Source organism: Bubalus kerabau, chromosome 9 (genome assembly GCF_029407905.1).
Source record: "Bubalus kerabau isolate K-KA32 ecotype Philippines breed swamp buffalo chromosome 9, PCC_UOA_SB_1v2, whole genome shotgun sequence".
In the NCBI taxonomy this organism is placed as follows: Eukaryota; Metazoa; Chordata; class Mammalia; order Artiodactyla; family Bovidae; genus Bubalus; species Bubalus kerabau.
The window spans coordinates 39,157,508-39,181,665 of record NC_073632.1 but is presented as its reverse complement, the minus strand read 5'-3'; the positions used below and the strand labels follow the sequence as shown (position 1 = coordinate 39,181,665).

The 24,158-nt window shown below is 38.6% G+C and overlaps 1 long non-coding RNA gene across 1 annotated transcript in view; it reads left to right on the top strand.

The window, feature by feature from the left end:
* LOC129659992 (uncharacterized) overlaps window positions 1-24,158 on the top strand; it is a 56,567-nt gene extending 32,409 nt beyond the window's left edge. Inside the window, exon 7 of the long non-coding RNA XR_008718286.1 lies at window positions 23,622-24,158. This is a non-coding gene — a long non-coding RNA (uncharacterized LOC129659992). The remainder of the gene's footprint in view (window positions 1-23,621) is intronic.

Below are 24,158 nucleotides of genomic sequence, written 5' to 3'. Positions count from 1 at the left end.
AAGCTTTGGCAGTGGAGTCAGGGCTGAATGAGTAGGTGGTACAGGGGGGTGGCCTAACACTTCTTGAATAATTTGGGGTCTGGCAGTGCAGGAGCACTTGGTCCTGGGTGACTTCCTTACTTTTATGCTCTATTCCTGATCTCTACTGCCTTTGACTAAAATTTTCTGCAGCACTTGTATATTTGAAGTTTCTGAAAGTCAGAGTACTAGGCTATTTCTTGCTTTCTTCTTTTTCCTATGGATGATGTCCCTTGGGAAACTTAAGGCTTTGAAATTGTAAAGGATTGAACTAATTCCTAACATCGTTGGTTATTCCAAGATGCAATCCTAGTGTATTTCCTGCAAGAAGTCAGATTATTCAGTTAGAAAATATGCTGATTCTTGAAACGTAACAGAAACGTTATACCTGCTAAATCAGCACTCTGGGTGTTGAGATTTCTGAGTTACGATTAGCTATTTCAGAGTTACTATTCACTTAATGTAGTTGCCTTTAGCATTTGTGGCTTTGGATTTGTGGTTAGTATGATGAGTCCGTCATAATCTTTTTTCATATCCTTGGGGAAAGTACGGTTTATAATCAGTGGACTGCTGTGATCAAGCACAATCAATTTTAAAGGAAAGATATTCCTAATACTATTCTGAATTGAAAAGCGCTTATTAAAAAACAAATGTTAGTTTTACACTGAATAATGTATAAATACTTTGTGTTACTATATATCAAAATGATGCTAAAGAGGTTTCTGATTGTAGCACAGCGGTAGGAATTAGAAAGATAATACCTGGTAACCCTGCTTAACTGCCCAGTGGCTTTAATATCTGGAAAGTAAAGCAGGATTTTACTTTACAGATTCTTTCTGCTTTGCCTAATGAAGCACATAATTGTACACATTCTGATGTAGTCTCTTTTTCTCCTAGAAAGAATTTTTCAAATGAAGGCTTAAGCCACACTGATAAATGAGGCTACATGATTCAGTGGTTTTCTCAACACTTTTGAAACATAATTGCTACCCAGGTGAATTAGAAGATTGCCTGGACAACTATGAATTTAGAAAATCACATTTTAAACTCTTTTTTTTTTTTTTTTTAGTATTTATCTAAAATGTAATAAATGTTGGGCAAGTGTGAAACACTTCTCAACCTCTGTTAACATTTAGATATGTATCATCTGCAAGCTGGGCTTCCCTGGTGGCTTGGTGGTAAAGAATCTGCCTGCCAAAACAGGGGTCACAGGTTCAATCCCTGGACTGGGAAGATCCCCTGGAGAAGGGAATGGCAGTCCACTCCAGTCCTTTTGCCTGGAGAATCCCATGGACAGAGGAGCCTGATGGGCTACAGTCCATGCAGGTCACAAAAGAGTCAGACACGACTGAGTGACTAAACAACAGCAACATCTGCAAGCTAATTTCTATCGATCTCTTTTTCTCTGTGTATCTATGGCTACATCTATCTCTGCATCCACATCAACAATATTTATAAATATGTGTATATACAGATATATATGTAAAGAATGAAATATGAAATAATAATTCCTTATAACAACTTGCAGTATCAAAGAACGTGTACTTCTCGTGACCCTCTCCCATTTAGGTCATGAGTTCTTATGGAGCAGTAAGGGCTACTGAGACCAATTACATCTGCTGAGGTAATGAGATGAGGAACCTCCTTTACACTGCCTTTCACGTAATAAAGTACTTTGAACCATGTGGAGCATAGAGAGGATTTGAGTTTTAGATGAAGGAGAGAGGGAAAACTGGCCTGACTTTTCCGTTTTGTTCCCTGACTCCTTGTGCTGTGCTTTGTGCGTGCTAAGTCACTTCAGTTGTGTCCAACTCTTTGAGACCACGTGGACTGTAGCCTGCCAGGCTCCCCTGTCCATGGGATTCTCCAGGCAAGAATACTGGAGTGGATTGTCATGCCCTCCTCCAGGCATCTTCCTGACCCAGGGATCAAACCCACATCTCTTACATTTCCTGCCTTGGCAGGCGGCTTCTTTACCACTAGTGCCACTTGGGAACGCCTCCTTGTACTGAATACCAAATTGAAAACCAGGACAGAAACATACGAAGCCCCCAAGGAGTATGCAGATACTTGAGAAAAGAAGTTGGATGCACTGTCTTCTGGCCACAGTTTAAAAGTGGCAGGCAGTTGTGTACAGCACCATCCTGCATTGATAAAGCAAGGGGGGTGGCCACCTGGTTCATTTAGATACGAGAGGGGCCTCCAACTGCCCCCTGCCCTCCAATCAGTCTCCAGGGTACTAGCTGGTCCAAGAGTGCCATGTCAGGGAGTCGCTGACAGTGAGCTGAACAGGGATGACTCTCATGACTTGCTTGGGAGGGGCACCCCATGTGCGCACGAAAGAGAGAGGAGCAGAGCTGCTACATCTCTGAGATGCCACCCTTCCAGGTTGCTGCGAGCAGCCAAATGTGGCCCCTGTCAGCACCCCTCCAGATGTGGTTCAGAGACAATAGACTACACTGACAGAAGGGGCAGAATATAGCATAGAAAGGTGATCTCGTTACTCTTCACAGCTTCTCTCCACTACACGTAGGTGGCCAGCTGCTGCCCGCGGAAGGCAGGTGCTTGATACCCCGGAACACTGACAGCTAGAAAATGAGGGGCGAAAAATATCTAGGATGCACTAGAGAACCAAACTGTAACTGATTTATACAATCTAGATCAGATCAGATCAGATCAGATCAGTCGCTCAGTCGTGTCCGACTCTTTGCGACCCCATGAATCGCAGCACGCCAGGCCTCCTTGTCCATCACCAACTCCCGGAGTTCACTCAGACTCATGTCCATCGAGTCAGTGATGCCATCCAGCCATCTCATCCTCCGTCGTCCCCTTCTCCTCCTGCCCCCAATCCCTCCCAGCATCAGAGTCTTTTCCAATGAGTCAACTCTTCGCATGAGGTGGCCAAAGTACTGGAGTTTCAGTTTTAGCATCATTCCTTCCAAAGAACACCCAGGGCTGATCTCCTTCAGAATGGACTGGTTGGATCTCCTTGCAGTCCAAGGGACTCTCAAGAGTCCTCTCCAACACCACAGTTCAAAAGTATCAATTCTTCGGCGCTCAGCCTTCTTCACAGTCCAACTCTCACATCCATACGTGACCACAGGAAAAACCATAGCCTTGACTAGATGGACCTTTGTTGGCAAAGTAATGTCTCTGCTTTTGAATATGCTATCTAGGTTGGTCATAACTTTCCTTCCAAGGAGTAAGCGTCTTTTAATTTCATGGCTGCAGTCACCATCTGCAGTGATTTTGGAGCCCAGAAAAATAAAGTCTGACACTGTTTCCACTGTTTCCCCATCTATTTCCCATGAAGTGGTAGGACCAGATGCCATAATCTTCGTTTTCTGAATGTTGAGCTTTAAGCCAACTTTTTCACTCTCCTCTTTCACTTTCATCAAGAGGCTTTTGAGTTCCTCTTCACTTTCTGCCATAAGGGTGGTGTCATCTGCATATCTGAGGTGATTGATATTTCTCCCGGAAATCTTGATTCCAGCTTATGTTTCTTCCAGTCCAGCGTTTCTCATGATGTACTCTGCATAGAAGTTAAATAAACAGGGTGACAATATACAGCTTTGACGTACTCCTTTTCCTATTTGGAACCAGTCTGTTGTTCCATGTCCAGTTCTAACTGTTGCTTCCTGACCTGCATACAAATTTCTCAAGAGGCAGATTAGGTGGCCTGGTATTCCCATCTCTTTCAGAATTTTCCACAGTTTCTTGTGATCCACACAGTCAAAGGCTTTGGCATAGTCAATAAAGAAGAAATAGATGTTTTTCTGGAACTCTCTTGCTTTTTCGATGATCCAGCAAATGTTGGCAATTTGATCTCTGGTTCCTCTGCCTTTTCTAAAACTAGCTTGAACATCAGGAAGTTCATGGTTCACATATTGCTGAAGCCTGGCTTGGAGAATTTTGAGCATTACTTTACTAGCGTGTGAGATGAGTGGAATTGTGCGGTAGTTTGAGCATTCTTTGGCATTGCCTTTCTTTGGGATTGGAATGAAAAGTGACCTTTTCCAGTCCTGTGGCCACTGCTGAGTTTTCCAAATTTGCTGGCATATTGAGTGCAGCACTTTCACAGCATCATCTTTCAGGATTTGAAATAGCTCAACTGGAATTCCATCACCTCCACTAGCTTTGTTCGTAGTGATGCTTTCTAAGGCCCATTTGACTTCAAGTTCCAGGATGTCTGGCTCGAGGTCAGTGATCACACCATCATGATTATCTGGTTCGTGAAGATCTTTTTTGTACAGTTCTTCTGTGTATTCTTGCCATCTCTTCTTAATATCTTCTGCTTCTGTTAGGTCCATACCATTTCTGTCCTTTATCGAGCTCATCTTTGCATGAAATGTTCCTTTGGTATCTCTGATTTTCTTGAAGAGATCCCTAGTCTTTCCCATTCTGTTGTTTTCCTCTATTTCTTTACACAATCTAAGAGGACTATTAAATTAGGGGATGGGGAAGAATTATAATGCAAGAGCTAAATTAAACAGCCTGATGTAAGGCTGGCTAATTGGTAATCCAGATTTAGAAAATAAACTTACTTCAAGACAAAAGAGCTTTATGTTTTTATACATCCAACTTTGTAATTGTATAATACAGTCATGCTTTTTAAACATATACTTATTCATTTTTTCCAAAATGAAATCATGCTATATATATATATATATGCACATAACCTTTTTGCTTGCATATATATCAATGCTATAATTTTCAGTATATGTCTAATACAAATGTTTTAAATTTATGTGAGGTCAAGCATATTTTCTTTTATGATTATCAATTTTTATGTTGTGTTTATATTTCTGCATCTATAATGTGACATAATATAAAATCATATAATGTATTATGCAAAGCATATAAATATCATCTCTATATGCTTGTGGCACTTTTATGGTTTTGCTTTTAAATTTAATCTTTATTTCCAACTCATTTTATGATAAGGATGAAGCAGGAATCTATCTGATACATTTTTCCATATTACTTGAGCATTATCCCAACTCTATTAAATTATTTATCTTTCCTGTGTCAACTTGAAGTCATCTTTATCCTTATCTATCAAATTTTATATATTTGTGTTATTCTTTGCTTTGAAAATAACACAATTTCTCAATTATGACAAATTTAGGCTACATTTTAGATTCTGAAAGAGCAAGTCCTCTCTCATTCTTCCTTTTCATAATTTTCCTAGATATCCGGAGAACTATAAGATAATTTTTATCAATTCATTGAAAAAATATTCAGTATTCTGACTGAAACTGAAATAAATCTATAGTTTAATTTGGATAAGTTCTATTTTTATTAAAATGTTCTTATCTCATTATCTGTATGTTTTCTACATATTCATTTGGTTCTTATGCTTCTGACTAAAATTTATAATTTTCTTCAAAGAAATGATCTAATTTTTTGTGAAGTTAATTTCTTCTCTAGTTCTTTTCCATTTATTATTACTATTCCATGTGAAGTATTTTTTCTTTATATTTATAATTTGGGAAACATTAATTTTTTGGCTTAGGTGTCCAATCACTGAGTTCACTTTCTTATTACTAATGGCTTCTTAGTTAATTCATTTATTTTTTTTCTAGGTAGACAAATATTTAAATGTTTTCCCCTATTTCATTACTTTTCACTTATATTTTATTTTCTTATTCAATTGCATTGATTGGCTGATTCAGAGTAATCAGGTATGCATTATTTGTGGAGAGAATGATTATTATTTGGGACCTACTAATATTTGCTATTATCTGGCATGAATGATCAGGCATTCAGTGTTTAAGTATGAGGCTGGACAACTTGTGATTGATTTTAATATTCATCTTTCTATTCAGTTTTTGAGAGTGGGTATTAAATTTTATCAGATGCCTTTTTTCAATGTATTACAAGTTGAGTTGTTTTTTTCTTACTTGATTATTTATAGTATGAACTTTATTAATACATTTCTTAATGTAACACACATTTGTGGAATAAGCACAAAGAATATTAATTTTAAATATTCAGCTAGATTTGATTGGTTAATACCATATTTTGTTTGGGGCTTCCCAGGTGGCGCTAGTGGTAATGAACCTACCTGCCAATGCAGGAGACATAAAAGACACAGGGTCAATCCCTGGGGAGGGCATGGCAACCCACTCCAGTATTCTTGCCTGGAGAATCCCATAGACTGAGGAGACTAGCAGGCTCAGTCCATAGGGTTGCAGAGTCAGACATGACTGAAGCGATTTAGCACGCATGCACGTATCTTAAGATTTTGATCCATTGCATTCACCATTCACATTAAGGTAGGGTCAGTTTTACATGGGTTCAGAGTTGGATATGGGTACACAGATTTTGGGATATTGACTGTGTATCTTGGAGTTTTGGGAGGCACAGATGCTGGTATCAGGCTTTTTCAGCCTGGACAAGTCTGCAGAGTAGAAGCTGGTTAGAATTGCCTGCTGTGATAGAGTTGAGGGGAAGTCTGGACTTCTAGGCTTTGTAGGGTAAAAACAGAGCTGTTGCTAGCCCATTGTGTGAATAAGGTAAAACAGTCCTTGCTCCAGGCACGCACAGCCCTGTTCCAGCTCACGCAGTTTGATGTTGAGAGTGAAGGTTTCTCCCTTGTCTGGTACTGTGCCCTGAACACAGTGCATGGTGTTCCCTGACCACTGTGTTATCAGGGCCAAAGAGTTATTTCAGAAAAGAACCAAGTTAGAGACATTTTGAAAAGATCTCATTAAATAGGACTATCTATTAAAGGTGAGAGGATAGGAGCAGAAGAAGAATGCTGGTCTCATAGAGAAAGGATAGAAAAAAAAAGATAGGGATTTTTACTGACACAAACAAAACTTCCCCATGGCCTATGGAGATGATTATGTAAGTTACATATGAAATGGTCAGCCAGCAGTTATAGAACAGAAAACTAACTCTCTGCTTGGAACAAAACGAAAGCAAATCCATGGTGCAATTTGGGGCAGGAGTCTTGTGTGAACAGATTCGGTATAGAATTAGCAGATCTTGTTAAATAGCCAGGGATTGAATGTGCCTCTGCTTGTGCTCTAAGCCTGCACCACTCCCTGCCAATAGTAGTATTTTCTTGAATCAGCCCTTAACTTAGTTTTTATTCCAGGGAGAAAAAAATAGTCTCCTAGTTTTTACGTTAGTGTATGATTTACGGCTAGCCTCTGTGTGTTCAAATGAAAAAATAGCACAGAATATTACATGGAAACTTGGGAAGTCAGTGCTCTGAATTTGTTCCAGAGTATCTGATTTATGATAAAAGCCTGTGGCACATTGATGTTGCCTGACCCTATGTGAAGCTGCATTTGATATTTGGACTGTAAGTAGAATTTCCTTCATTTACAATAACATGAAACTCAGCAGTAAATCTTCACAAGATTATTGTAACTCAGACCAATTGGAAGCTATCCTTAGGGTTTACTGAGCAGTGTAATGGCAAAAATTTCAAATCTTAGGTGATAAATAGCAAAAGAAAACTCCCCCTATTTCCCTTCCTCAAAAATTTTATACAAATGGAATGATGCTTCTTGTTCCAATGTCTAGTCTTTGGATCTTTATAAAACCATCAAGAAACAATGCTTTATTACTTGTCTAGAGCTTTGAATTTAAGTGTCTAGAATATCACTAAAAATAGGTTAGTGCACATTTCTTAGGTGCAATACTTTACATCAGAGAAGAGAGGGAAGCAGAAGTCCCTACACTGTTGTAACTTGAAAAATGAAACAAATTTAACCTACTGCAAATGGGCCGTGTGGTTGTAAGAAAGGACATATTAATCAAACCTTACCAATTAAGGAACAGGTACTTCACTATTAAACTCTAAGATGAATTTCCAGAGCCTGGCTTGATGGAATGGATATTTATGTTATTAAGATATCATAGCAACCAATCTTTATTCTGAGTGCTACACAGAGGTCAAGTTGAAAGTTCTCAGCTGATTACAATCGTGACAATTAATAAAGATGATGTAGCTTTTCTGTTCTAACTTCTCTGAAAACATGAGTATCTAGAGGTAGGAGAGTCTTTTAATGCTAAACAGTAATGTCTTCTGCTAAGTAAGTGAGAGATAAATGAATCAAATCATTGTTAATCACCCAACAGATAACTTTAAACCAATTTTAATTAATGTAAGAGCTCTTAGAATTTGTGAAGTTTGAAGCTAAAGTCCTACAATTGTCTGAAATGATTTTCAATTATGCTTCTTAAAGATGATTTTTCTTGGGAAATTCTCTCCTTGTTCCTGCTCTGATTACTATTGCTACTTTTAAAAATGCTACAGATCTGGAATTTGAAGCTATGTACTTATTATCACTTATATAAACAGATTGCAGTGGTATTAATTTGTAGTTTTTTGTTTTTAAATTATCGAATTAGCATTTGTAGAGCATCTGCTCTTGGGGGCCCTCATCTAGGCTTTTCTCCATGTCTTTTGCATTTCATAACTGCACACTGTTCAACTCTTTTCAGGTTGATAATCTAGAAGGGAACCTCAATTCTTATTTCCTCACAATTAACGTGAAAACCATTAGAAAGTCCTGTCTTGCGGCTCCACTTTCAAAGTATGTTCAAAATCTGATCACTTCTCTTCACCTCTAGGCTACTACCCCAGTCCAAGGCACTGCCACCTCTTGCCTGGGGATTGTGATATCTCTCAACTGGTCTAGCTTCCATTTTTGCAACCCTATAACCCACTAGCCACAGAGCAGCTAATCTTAAAAGACAAATCAGATTATATCATTCCTTTGCTCAGAACCTTCCATAAGCCTCTCATTGCATAAATATAAAATCTAAATTGCTTACCATAGCCTATGTTGTCCTTACATGATCTTGCTCATTCTAACCCCATCTTATACCCCTCTGCCCTTCTCTTACTCAACTTCAGTGACAGCATCTTTCTGATGCTCTTTCAACACACAGGGCTCATTACCACCGCAGAGCCTTTGCACTTTTTGTTCTCTCTGCCTGAAACATTCTTCTAACCAGATCTTTCAATGCTTTCCAATAATTCTGGTTTTTGCTTAGTTGTTCCTTGGCCATTTCATCTGAAACAACTCTCAGGATTATCAATTCATAGCCCTTTAGCCTGTTATATAAGTTTTTAAGCACTTTTTCTAGCTAGCATTTTTCATACTTGTTTGTGTATTTGTTTAATCTTTGCTCTACCTCACCTCCCACATACACATTCAATATAGCTTCATGGGAGCAGGGCCTTTATCTTGTTCTCTATAGCATAGGTCTAGCAGAGTAATTGACACATAGCAGATATTCAATAAATATTTGATGAGCAAATGTATGAGTTGACACAGTAAGAAAGAAGGTCAAATGATAATCAAAAGGCGTTAACTAAAAGTCATTTGTTGTCAAGGAATTTTAGGTCTAATCAGAAGAAAGAACCCACACCTATGCAAAAGAATATAAAGCATTACAGATTGACTGCATAATACCCAAGTAAGGCAGAGCAAAGCAGGACATTTTATTATGTATTTTACATGGAGCCATCTGTCTCCCTCCTGTTTCTCTTGCATTTTTCCATATTGCCTAATATGGTCTCTGCACATAAATGTTGACTATGACTAATTGATTATTTTTTGAAATATGCAAGTATGAGTAGAAAGTAACATTGAAAGCAAAACTAAAGTGAAGGCTTGAATTACTCTGAATTACCTGTGATTTAATTTTCCTATGCTTGATAATAAACATAGATAAATATGTATTGATTTTTGTTTAGCTGCTGGACATACATCAAAGCAATTTTTTATGGCATGGTACCATATTTTCAAGATACTACTAGTGAAAAATAAATTACACTTAAAAATCTATATTCTCAATGCTTTCTTTTACTCTTCCATGTCTGTGAAACTTATAAAAATTTGGGGAAATTAGGTTATACACGTTCCTTGAGAATCAAGATTGTTATAATGTGACTGTATTTGTAGAGTTATAAATGAATAGCATACAGTTTACTGAGTTCATCATTGATTCAAAAAATTTCTACTACTGACTTGGATAGACTGGGCATAGTAACTTGAATAAGATATGGTTCCAGCTTTCAAGAAACTATGATGCACTTATTTATTCACTCAATGTTTTCACAGTTGAGAACTAAAAAATTTCAGGCACTGTCCCAGGCATTAGGGATGCAATTGTAAGCAGGGTTGTTAAGGTCCCTACAGAATTTAAGGTTTGGGAAGTAGAAATGGTATAGATGCTGACATGTGATTTTATATAAAGGAATAAAGTAGAACAGAATGGGAGCACATAACAGAGAAAACCAACTTTGAGCCTTCAGGAAAGGTCAGCCTGAGGAGTGACATTAAGATTAGACCCAAGAAGAAATCTAAGGGCAAAGGTAGGGCCAGGGTAGAAGGATGGACGTCTATGTATTAATATATCACCATAGGACAGCGTAATCATCAGGGATCTAGTAGAAGTAAGGAAGTGAGTATAGAACCTGCTGGTTGCCATGAAAAAGGGAAGATAAACAGTGCCTTGTGGCATCAACAAAGCCTTGCCCTGGGCTGCTTGCACTTCAAGAGAGTGGATTTTCCAGGGGGATAAGGGGGTCAGATTCAGCATGAGACCCATTTGAAGATTATAACATCATATGAGAAAGTAAGCAAGCGAAGTGACCCAGCCTCAAGCAAAGTGCAACTGGCTGTGTGAACTGGTCTAGGGAGCGTGGCTGGTGAGGTCCTGCCTTTCTGTCCTCATGCCAGGCACTGCGACCTTTAGAAAGGTAATTAATACTTGAGAAAGTGTGCAAGGCAGCGTTCTGGGCTGACCTGGCTCAGGCACTGCCTGTGGTTAATTCTGGGCGTGATACAGTGCTGTCGCTGGAGACCAGCCATTAGCATTTGCCCGGCTGCCTTGCTGGCTGAAAAATGGGCACAGTTAAAGGAGAGAGAATGGACTTTGTTATTCTAGACAGCACAGCACTTGGTCCTGGATATTAAAACTGAGAAGTAGAGCTAAAAGCTTTACAAAATATTTGGGAAGTACCTATTTGAGCAAATTGTGTTAGATAGATGCACATTATGCTGATATCATATAAGTGTAGATTAGGATTTCTTTTTATTTTAAACATGAGAAATAAACAAAGCCCATTAATTCTCCCTTTATGGAAAGTAGTTAAGAAAATGGTTAATGATCTGTCTACTGAAAAAACAAAAACAAAAAACAAGTAGACAATCAAGAGATTTTTTTTTTCATAAATAACAAAATATACATCTAGTATTGACTTTCATTTTTATGGATAAATATGGAGTAGATTGGGAGGAGGGAGATTCATGAAAACAACTTGAATATTCTAAGGCAGGTTTTTTAAAAAGGATTTTATGTGCTTTAGAGAGAGTTGCTATTTCAAAAGACTATGATTTTCTCTCTGGTGCCCTGTTTTGAGAACATGGATTTACTTGGCTGTTATATGCAATTGCTTGCCTTCTATGGTTCTCTAAGTACCAGCATTTTTCATATATGCAAAAAAAGAGGCAAGTGAGTTTGTGAAATGCTGTCTTGTTGTTTGATTAGCTGTGTGAAAGCTGCCTTGTCATGAGAAGTCTTAATTGCAATAATTCTTTCACAGAACTCAGTGATATCTTTTAGGCAATGCTACTATTTAAGGCTTTGCTTGTGCCCTAGCCAAACAGATGTGTTTATTTACATGTCTGATCTAAACAGGAAGACAAAGGGGACTCTGCCCACGGCGTTATACTTCCTCTAATACAGATAAAGGGGAGGAGAGAGACAAGCAGTTGGGGCTCACAGAAATGAGAGTGGGAATGAAGAAAAGCCTGTAGGTGTGAGTCAAACTGGGGCAGCTGGGCTTTCCCACTCAGCACTGTAATAGCTGCGAGGGGGCTGAGGAGAACCAGGGGGAGAGCTTGCTGGTGGCCCTGGTTTGGGGCAGGTGGTCTCCTCTCTCTGCGTGCCTGAGATGCCACTGCGAGGGCACTTTGAATCCATGTCAGTTCAGGTGCAGGGGGGCACGTGGGCATATTCTGTTGCAAGCTGTAACTGCACGTGGACTGAGGGACGTGAAGAGATCGCCCTGCCTGCGTGTGTGCATGCTCAGTCGTGTCCGAGTCTTTGCGACCCCATGAACTGTAGCCTGCCAGGCTCTTCTGCCCGTGGAGTTTTCCAGGCAAGAATACTGGAGTGGGTTGCCATTTCCTCCTCCAGGGGATCTTCCCAACCCAGGGATCGAACCTGCATCTCTTGCATTGGCAAGCAGGTTCTTTACCACCAGTACCACCTGGGGAGCATGAAGAGGCTGCTTTTCTCCAAGTGTGGGTTAAACACTTAACAGTTGCAAAAGCTTTGCAAGTAAAGAATTCAACACTTTAAACAGTTGCAAAAGCTTTGCAAAAGCTAGGCAAATCTAGAGTAGGCAGAGTGGAGAAGTCAAATTGTATAATGAAGTGGTCTCTTAGGGATAAATGGAGGGTGGTGGGGCAGGGAATGGGGGAAGGTCCTTGTCCTGAGTAGGAGGAGGCCGGGGGCTAGGGGACGGAGCCATGTGTGCCAGTAGAGAAATGTGAGTGGTGTTCTCATTTGGAGGTTTGAGATTTTCATCTTCTGCCACTTCTTAATTCTTTTCTTCATACTTCATAGCATTAAACTATAATGGAAACCTTAAGCAGAAAGCAAAATCTAACAGTGACAGAACCAACAATGACTTTGGAATTTTGTCCCCTGCTTCTACTTGGTGAAGGAAATGGTGTTATCATTTGTAACTATTCCTTGGAAAACACATTTATTGTTCTTTTAGTCATGGGTTAGAAAAACAGGTACAGAATCGTGTTTACACACACACACACACACAACTACAGAAAAATGTACCCTGTAGCTTTGTTAGTGAAACTTATCACTTAATTCTGACTAATTTTGGCTTTTTTATCAAATTTTGTCCCCCGAAACTCATTCTCTTAGGAAATAAGGAAATAGCTTTACTAAATAGAGCTAACAGCACTAATTTTATTGTGCTGTTTCTCTCCTATGTGTTGAAAATGGCATCAGAAGTCAGTCACCTCTCAAGTGTAAGATTAGAGTCAGTCTTGATTTTTTTTTTTTTTTTTTTAATTGGTTTGCTCGCTTGCTAACTTAGGCCAGAGCGTCTCTACTTTCATTCTAAATCTTTAGTACTTACTGTGGGCAGCAAGAGAGGGAGGAGACCTCTATGCCTCATTTGTCATGTCTGTGATGATGCAGAGTCCGAGGCTCAAAGATGAATATAACCTTCACTTAGCATACCCGTTTCAAATTTGAACATACCTTGACAGGCCAAATACATGGCTGTGCATGGTTGCATGTGGATTTGAACTGATTTTAATACATACTCCAGATAGCTAAAGGTTCCCTGAAAATTGTGAATACGTTTTTGGTGTGTGTGTGGTTTGTGGTAATGTTGAAGACTGAAATGGAAACTTGTTTTACTTATAAGAGGACCCCCAAATATAGGTTTTGGGGGGATGGTGTGAAACTGTATATTCATAAAACTCTGTTTCCATCAGTAAAGAAAAACACTACTCTTATTTAGACGTTTCCTTGCTTGGTCTTTAGAAAAGAAAGAGCAAAAGAAGGACTAGCAGGAAGTAACAGGGTTACGCTACGTTAGCCTTTATATTTTGCTAATGGTGAAGCCCCCAGTGCCTACCAGGCCACTGGGGGCTGACAGTAATATGAATCTGCTTGGATGTTTAGTGGAAATAGTGTTTTTCTTCAGAGGAAATGAAGTTAATATATGCACTGCCTTCAGTCCCACTGTGCTTGTTTCTGTGTAAAGGTTCTTTCAAATATAGTAGGTGCTTTCTTGGTAACCAGAGCATTCTAACTGGTGAACTGCCTTGATCTGTGGCTGGCTGTTCTGTTCTCCTGGTTAGTGTACCAGGAGCTGCAAATAAATCAAAGCAGTAGCTAGTTTCCAGTGATGGGAGCACCAGCAGTCTGCCTCTTAAGCGATCATTTTTACAGCACAACTCTTATTCCTTAGTTTAGTTATAGCCCCTAATTCTCAGACATAAAGATATGTCACCAGTCAGTGCTCCAAACTGAAAATGGGAAGGGCTAAAACAGCAGGAGAGAGAAAATAATTTTCCTGTTTGGAGAGTCTCCACATTCTGCCCTGTGGTTGTTTCAAATGTTTGCTTTTGTACAGAGAGTAAAGTGGTCTTTCTCTCTCAAAATATAAAAACATGTTCAAGTAGAAGGGTAAACAGTGGGTTGCACTAGGGTCTACTTTTATTTCTGAATTAAAATTAAATTGGTTTTATCACATGTAAGAACTCTTTTCATTTTACATTTTAAATCAAGTATTTTGACTACTTAAGTACAAGCCAGATAGCTTGTCAAGAGAGTAATAACCTGATAAACTTGGTTTAAACAAAACAGACTCCTGGGAATAGTCATAAACGAATATGATGTTGCCTCCATATTTCTCGTCTTATCCGAGATTATATATTCAGGGCATGTTCAGTAGAAAGGTTTAGTGTAGGATTTCCTGGGCTATGAACTTGATATGATGTTTTGGAAATGGTAATTTAGCTCCTCATCTCAGTCCTGAACTTTTTCTATTTAGTTCAGCAAGCTGGTTCCATTGTCTTTTCTTCCCCTACTCAGCTGAGAAAATAGATTTGGAAATTAACTGGGTACTCTGGGTTATTTCAAAGATCAAGAAAGACAATTTTTGTCTTCATTCTCATAAGTGATGCATAAAGTCTGGGAAGTAGGAGAATGATAACTGAATATGGTCAGAATTAATTAAAATATTATATTCAAGAATGAGCTTGAAAGGCAGCTAAAGAAAAAAAATCCTACAGATGCTCAAAATCTGTGAGACATCAGAATTAGCTGAATCCCCGGTGAATCTTTATTATTGACTAGAGGAAATTGTATGGTATTCTCCTTCTTTGCAAGGCTTGACAATTTATTGAATTGCTACCAAAAGCTTACAGAAGGTAAGAGGAACTTCCCAGAGGCAATTATGCTGCATTTTGCCACTGAAATTTTCTAAGTTTCTCCCTTGTGTGATAGGGTTTTAAATGAAACTAAGGAAAACAACAATGTTAAAATAGACCAGCATGGTCTTGCCTAGAATTAGTGCACATTCACAGAGTTTGAGAATGGTGGTTGAATATAGATGTCTCAGAATATGGCTTAGCTGCCAAATGACAGATGGTCCAAAGCCAGAAGAGAAACGCTCAAGAAGATGTAGTCAAGGGTAAAGCTGATTCTGGGAAGAGTTGAGCAGCTGTTTAGTGGATGTTTTAACACTGATCATTAGTACAGCCTCTTTTTCATCCTGCCACATTAATTTGTGATTGTTTTCACTTTTGTGATGATTCAACTAGGCTCTTTATTAGATAGGATGACATCTGCAAAAAGGTTAACTGAAAATATTCTGAAATAATTAGAACTAAATATTTTTTTAGAAAGGATCCTAATGCTCTATGTCACACATTAGTTTAAAAAAAACTTGAAAATTGGATTTTTTTATTGTCCTTCATAATGCTGCTGAGACATGTCAATGTTTTGCTATTAGAATTCAATTAAAAGGGGCTCTAGAGAGGTAAGTAAGCCAAAGAAACTTTATCATGTGTAGCTTGTCAGTTGTTGACTATGACCTTTTAAATCACTAAGTACTTATCTACATATTTGTTTGCTTGTTTTAAGTCAATTTTATGGACTTAATAAAATGCACCCCTTTTAAGTGTACATTAATGGAATTTTGACAAATTTAAATGCCTGTGTCAATACCACCACCATCAGGGTATATCTAAAAAATACATATCACCTTCCAGAGTTCTCTTATGTTCTTTCTCACTCAGTCCATTTCACCTTGCCCCAGGTAACTACTAATCTGTTTCCTATGTGTTAGGTTTGCCATTTTTAGGGTTTCATATTAAATGGACTCATACAGCATATACACTTTTCTTTGTAGCTCTCTTGGTTTATCAAGTGCTTTTATTTATATTTCAATAATTCACTCCTTTTTATTGATGACTAATATTTCATTGTATGCATATGCCGCAAATTACCTGTTGTAGGACATTGAGTTGCTTTGGCAAGTTCTGAATAATGCTGTTTGAACATTTGATTATAGATCTTTGTGTGGGCATATGTTTTCACGTCTCTTGGATTGATACCTAGAAATGGAATATGATAACTGCATATTTAGCTTTATTAGAAAGTGCCAAACTATTTCCCAAAGAAATTGTAACATTTCTTCTAACAATAATGAGACTTCTAGTTGTTCCACTCCCTTGCCAAGATTTGGCATTGTCATTGTTTTTATTTTTTTTTAATTTACCACTTTAATGTGTGTGTAGCATTATCTTCTCATGGCCTTGTTCCTGTTGGAGGCTTTCCCTTGTTCTCAGGCTGAAGTTTGTTGCTGTCTGCACTGTCCATTCAGTGGGAACTATAAATGGACAGGTAATGATATTTTGAGAGATTAGGATCAGTGCCATGGAAAGGACTTCATGAAAGGAGCACTTTCAGGTGGCGAGTATATTTTATACTTCAAATATATCCTTTACAATGTGAAACTTTGTGATTATCCCTGTATGCACTCCATACATTGCCTTCCATGTGCTAAAATTGGAACAATTAAAAAAAATACTTTTCTTTACTGTGGTGAAAATCACAGATATAAAACATACTATTTTAACCATATTTAACTGTGTAGTTCAGTGGCACAAGTACATTCACATTGTTGTAAAACTCTCACCATCATCCATCTCCCGAATTTTTCATCTTCCTAAACTGAAATTCTATCCCCATTAAACAGTAACTCCCCAATCCCCCTCCCCAAGTCCCTCTGGCCCCCGGCATGTACTTCTCTGACTCTGAATCTGACTATGCTAAGTGTTTTGTGTAAGTGTTCTCAATGGCTGTGAATCAGGGTCAGTGGGTAAAGTGAGCAGAGGCCCTTAGAGGGCAGCAGAGGACCACACACCAAGAGAGTCATGGGTTGGGGGACAGGGCAGGTGCTTAAGTAAAGGGATCTGTGTCTGTCACAGGCTACAGGGCTAAACCATTTGCCCTTCTATCCGCAATAGTGTGTGCTCAGTCGTGTCCAACTCTTTGAGGCCCCATGGACTGTAGCCCACCAGGCTCCTCTGTCCATGGGATTTTCCAGGCAGAAATACTGAAGTGGGTTGCCATGCCCTCTTCCAGGGGATCTTCCCAACCTAGGGATCAAACCCATGTCTCATGTGTCTCCTGCGTTGGCATGTGGATTCTTTACCACTAGCACCACTGCAAATACTTTATTCTTCAATAGTAAATAAGGATAAAAGCTAAAGGAGTTGGGGTGTAAAAATTCACCGACTCAAAAGCCTGTAGGGGTGTGACAAGAAACATACTTCTGAGAATGTGACCGGTGTTAAGACAAAGGGTGTTTAAAGGTTTGTAGTCAACTTGAAACTACAGGGCTCCACCAGGAGGCCTGCAAATTCACACAAAGGAAATGAAATGAGCTGTGCTAGTCAGTTACTTTGCAGCATCTCTGCGCATGTGCTCCAAATCCGTGACCTTCGGATATCACATGATTAGGCTTGAGAATGGCAGACCACACTGAGATACATAGGGACTCCATCTAGAGATCGGGGAGAAGGCAGGAAGTGTCAGCAGGGAAGAGCTGAAACCAGGTATGGACCAAAGCTGGAAATGAGGACTGAGCTGAGGTGTGTTATAAGGGAGGGATGAGGACTGTGAGTGATGGCGACGTGAACGAATGCATTCTTATTGGGCACCTACTATGTGTATCTAGACAGGGGTACATGCTTTCTGCTAATTCTCATAGTAACCCTTGAGAACAGGAGTTACTAAACTCATTTATACGTGGAAACATTGAGTCTCCTTGTACAAATTCACATAGAACTAAGGCCTATGCAACTCTAACTGTAAATCTCTAAAGCAGATGAGAGAATTGGTAAACTGAGACTTGAGAATCAAAGCAGTGTGAAGATAAGGTGCTGTCAGGTTTGCGGGTCATTGCTGCTCAAGACTTAATATGATACTGAATCCCTGGGAGTCATGTTAGGAAACAAATTCCAGCTCAGGGCCCAGGTTGAGGACTGAGACTCTGCATTTCCCAGGTTATATCCACGTCACTGTCCTCTAGGCTATCTGTTGAGAAGTTTGCGGCCGTGCTCAACTGGACCTTATGTTGCACCAATCAGTTTTATTCCACTCTCTCTAACTTGAAAATCCATCACATATTGAAGAATATCACTTCTGTGGGTTGGGGGTTAATTGCACACAGGCTATTTTAAACTGTGAGATCTTGTTTTCTGTCAGAACACTTGGATTTTAACTTGTACTTCAATACCTGAGTGACCTCCTGCAAAGCTGCAGTCCTCTTGAGGTATCACTTTCCTCATCTACAAAATGGGAATAATAATAAAGGAATCTACTACTACACAAACAGTAATGCCCCCCTTTCAATGTTATATTTCACACTGTAAAATATTAATAACTTGACAGATAAGGACCTTGACACAATGTCTGGCACATAGATGACGATCATGGAATGTTTGCTGAAGATTGGATGACTATGTATAATTGATAAAAACTGACATAGCACCTAATAAAAATGTCTGCAAAAAGTATTGTTAGTACTTAAGTTGGTTGATATTTTAAACTATACAGTTATAGATTGTGACCAGAGTGAAAAATACTGTAAAGCAAAAATTTTGTTTCATTTTTCTATTTCTCCTTAAGCAAAGAAAGTACATATAAAACCAATCTGTTCAGTGCATCTGAATTATGGTTTTGGAATACTCACAACATTTTAAACTGGTTACTTACATTGAATCAGGCACTGAAGTGAATGCCTTACATATTTTATGTAATTTAATTCTCTGAAAAACATAGTGATATAAGTATTATTTTTCCCAATTAAACTGATAAAGGAAGTAGAGGAAGGAAATGGAGCTTTAGAAAGGTAAAGTGATTTGCTCAAAGTCAGGGCTAGCCCCCACAGAGTGTATATGTGTATGTGTGTGCATGCTAAGTCACTTCAGTCATGTCTGACTCTTTGCAACCCTATGGACCATACCCTGCCAGGTTCCTCTGTCCAGTGGATTCTCCAGTCAAGAATACTAGAGTGGCACGCTGGTCAGAATGGCTGCTATCAAAAAGTCTAGAAACAATAAATGCTGGAGAGGGTGTGGAGAAAAGAGAATCTTCTTACATGGTTGGTGGGAATGCAAACTAGTACAGCCACTATGGAGAACAGTGTGGAGATTCCTTAAAAAACTGGAAATAGAACTGCCATACTACCCAGCAATCCCACTGTTGGGCATACACACAGAGGAAACCAGAATTGAAAGAGACACGTGTACCCTAATGTCCATCGCAGCACTGTTTACAATACCTAGGACATGGAAGCAACCTAGATGTCCATCGGCAGATAAATGGATAAGAAAGCTGTGGTATATATACACAATGGAGTATATTACTCAGGCATTAAGAAGAATACATTTAAATAAGTTCTAATGAGGTGGATGAAACTGGAGCTTATTATACAGTGAAGTAAGTCAGAAAGAAAAAACACCAGTACAGTATATTAAGGCATATATATGGAATTTAGAATGATAACAACAACCTTATGTATGAGACAGCACAAGAGACACAGATGTAAAGAACAGACTTTTGGACTCTGTGGGAGAAGATGAAGGTGGGATGATTTGAGAGCATAGCATTGAAACACGTATGTTAGCATATGTGAAACAGATGACCAGTCTAAGTTTGGTGCATGAAACAGGGCACTCGAAGCTGGTGCACTGGACAACCCAGAGGGATGGGATGGGGAGGGAGGTGGGAGGGGGTTTCAGAACGGGGGGACACATGTACACCCATGGCCGATTCATGTCAATGTATGGCAAAACCACCACAATATTATAAAGTAATAGCCTCCAATTAAAATAAATTAATTTATTAAAAAAAGAAGAATACTAGAGTGGGTTGCCATGCCCTCCTCAGGGAATCTTTCCGACCCAGGGATCAAACCTGTGTCTCTTACATCTCTAGCACTGGTAGGCAGATTCTTTACCACTAGTGCCACCTGGGAAGTCCATAAGTGTATGTATCTAGGGGCAAACACTTTTTGCTGGGTCCCTATCTGTATAAGCAATTTCAGATATCTCAAATCACTTGGAATCAGTCCACTAGCCGGGTCATTCTCCTACAGTCAAGCCAGCCACATAGCCCCAAGAGGAGGCAGTAGGCATGAGTACTGGAGTCCCTTGGGGGTATCTAGTTCATTCAGCATGTGAGAGAGAGGAGGAGGGTGTAGGTAGAGGACTGGAAAGCTCCTTGAAGGAGAAAAACAGGCTAGAGGAGATGACTGGATGGGAACTTGAAGATGGGCGCCCCTGGTGAACAGGACCCATGTAGCCACCCTTTCTGGAAGGCTCCAGTTTCAGGAACTCTGTGGAAGTCTTAGACAATTTTAAGAGCAGTACCCCACAATGTAGGGCCTCCTACTCATGGGCCCAGGGCAGGTGCCCTGCTATCTGGGTTTAAGGGCAATGTTGCCCTAAAGGTACACAACAAGTAAGACAGTATAATCCAAGTCTTTCTGTCCCCTATACCCATGATCTTTACCCAGAAGAATATCATTCACAAGCTGGAGTTAGATCAAACTTTAGAGAAAGTACAAATCATCTTTACTGTGCCTTTATTTTGTCTTCTACCCTGGGCCTTGGTCAGGACATTAGTAGGACCAAATGTGTAGTCTAACCAAAATTTCATCATCATCATTATCCTTATTACTTTAAAGTCACAAAATGTTGAAGATGGACACTTCTATGAAATATAATAAAAATGGCGATATCAAATTTTATAAGAAGTTATAGATGTTAACTCTTTCTAAACTTTCTTCACATGGACCTCACAGGTCCATGGCTCCCACTTTAAGTAGCCCTGGTCTAATCCAGCTTCTGGAACTTCTCCCATTTACCGAGGACTCCTGACTGCCATGTTCCCATAATTTGCTATTGAAATAAATCAATATATAATGTGATTTGCAAAGAATTCACAGTGACGACTCATTAATTCATATCCAAATAGGTAAAAATTAGAGAGGCCATGCCTTTGGTTGGAGCTGTCTTCACTTTTTGTTTTTATCTCTTGTACCTTAGCTGAGACATTTTGGAGATTGTGGCAATATTTATGACCAAGGCTATTTCCATCTGTGGAGTAAAGGATTGGAGATTGATGGGTCCCTGTGGTTGATCTCTCAAGTTTGACTTGTTAACCTCCCACAAATCTTTGAATGTGGGTGGTTAACTGCATCATATACCTATTAGAGTATTTTTGTAATTTGCATTTGAGTGACTTTTCTTGGACGCACCTGGTATTATGAAATATTGTTTATGAATAAAGAAAATTAATATTGTGGTAGCTATGTCTGCCAGATTTTTACATCTCCCTATCCATGTAATCATTTATATGAAGCTTCCTTTGGTGGGCAACAACTCACAGTTGACGGTATTTGTCTATAAGAAACCACTTGGCTTATGTTACATCAAATTAGATCAGATCAATTTACTTCATTCTTAATTCCTTCCACATCACATCAGAATGCTTCTTAAATGAGATGCTTGTAAACAGATCTGAGTTCGTAAGGGAGATGAAGAGATATGAACATAAATGTCAAACTGCTTTTTGGGAAAGGAGAGTTTCCTTTTGTGAATGATCATTTGAGGAATGGCAGAATGCAGAGCTAGGTTTAAGGGGATATTTGATGAAGAAAAGAAGTATCCAATATATAATATTTGTATTTTTTGCTAAATCATTATATATATATATATATATACATACACACACACATACATATATATATAGATGTATTCATTCAGTCTAAAAACTTGCCAAGTCCTTAACTTTTAAGAAAATGATGTTGGGGCTTCATAGAAAGTATAGAAAAATCATGTTTTATTTATAAAAGAAATGAGAGTCTAAGTGAGCATTACAATATTGAAAGGCTTCCTGTGGGTAAACCACTTTATAACACTGATTTCCTGCAAGCATATATCAGCTCACATTAATGCGCATATAGATAGGTGTGACATCTGTTATAGTTTTAGATGATAGATAACATTTCTATGGATTTTCTTGAATCATACTAATTCATAGAGTGTCTGTGATACTTGATTAAACTTGCTGACCAAATAAGCTAAGAATAAATTGTTTGCCTCCTAGAAAATGTTTGCTTTTTTTTTTTTTTCCTTTTCAAACATTACTTGAGATCTTGCTGTCCTTGACATCCCTATAGGATTTATTGTCTTATTTCTCATTTGGAGTTTTCATTATACTTTCATTCATCCTAATGATTTTTCATATATATTTGTATTCCTTCTCTGTATAAGTATCAGACAATAAAAACTAAGTGATGTCTCTGGGGGTTGAATTGCTGAACCTCTTTTTCTCTGGTCAGAAAAATGAATATTATAATCTAGGTATTAAAGTCTGAGAGAGACCAGTTTATTTCAACTAATTTCTACCAAGATAAAACCATAAGATGAAACATTATATTGTGGTTGGATGTATGGAGTACCAACGGATTTATTAGTAATGGTAATTTAAAATGTCAAAAAAATATCAGATGTTCTGTACCATTTTTTTAGATTCTACTTATAAGTAATATTATATGATATTTAGTTTCCTATTTCTGACTTACTTTACTCTATGTGACAGTCTCTAAGTCTGTCCATGTCTCTGCAAATGGCACTATTTTGTTCTTTTATATAGCTGAGTAATATTCCCCAGTATATATCTTCCACATCTTCTTTATCCATTCCTCTGTTGATGGACATTTAGGTTGCTTCCATGTCCTGGCTATTGTAAATAGTGCTGCAATGAACATTGGGGTGCATGTATCTTTTTGAATTACGTTTTCTTTGGATGTATATCCAGATGAGGAATTTCTGGGTCATATGGTAGTTTTATTTTTAATTTTTTGTGGAACCTCCATACTATTCTCCATAGTGGTTGTACCAGTTTACATTCCCACCAACATTGTGGAAAGGTTCCCTTTTCTCCACATCCTCTCCAGCATTTATTGTTTCTAGATTTTTTTTGTTTTTTGCTGATGGCCATTCTGACTGGTATGAGGTTAGGTAGAGACATAGATGTCCCTTGGACTGCAAGGAGATCAAACCAGTCAATCCTAATGGAAATTGGTCCTGACTATTCATTGGAAGGACTGATGCTGAAGTTGAAACTCCAATACTTTGTATATTTTATATATTCAGTTTTTTGTATACATAAAACTGAATCACTTTGCTGTACACTTGAAACTAACACATCACTGTTAATCAGCTGTATTCTAATATAAAATAAAACACTAAAAAATTTCTATGTCTTAGGGCATATCTCACATCCTAGGAGAACTGTGTTCTATAGCTTTCTGACACAGGAAAATAAGTAGGAAGGGAAATGAAGACTTGTGGTATGTTTGAATCAAGTGATGTCATATTTTAAGCTATTTTTTCCCTTTTTAAAAAACCAGGTGAATATACTAATGTTAATATTAATGCTCAGAAATGGGTCAGCTGATATCCTGGGAAATCTTTTTTGTTTTGCTTTGCTTTGTTTCTAAGGTCACCGAGGACAGGTAGTGCGTCATTGGAAGGACTGATGCTGAAGCTGAAACTCCAATACTTTGGCCACCTCCTGTGAAGAACTGACTCATTTGAAAAGACCTTGATGTTGGGAAAGATTGAAGGCAGGAGGAGAAGGGGGCAACAGAGAATAAGATGGTTCGATGGCATAATCAACTCAATGGACATGAGTTTGAGCAAGCTCCGAGATTTGGAGATGGACAGGGAAGCCTGGTGTGCTGCAATCCATGGGGTCACAAAGAGTTGGACATGACTGAGTGACTGAACTGAGAGACACAGATATACAGAACAAACATATGGACAGGTAGTGCTCTAGATTCTAAATATCTCTAAGGGCAGTTTTTAATTTATTCCATGTGGAAATACATGAGAAGACCCTGAGCCTGATAGAATGCTTTAGCATATGATAGACATTCAGTTAATATTTGGTAATGATGATGGATTTTAGGCCAAATATGTTTTGAGAGTTGAAGTCTTCTTGTGAACAAGAGTAATAAAAATGATGAACCTTTATTA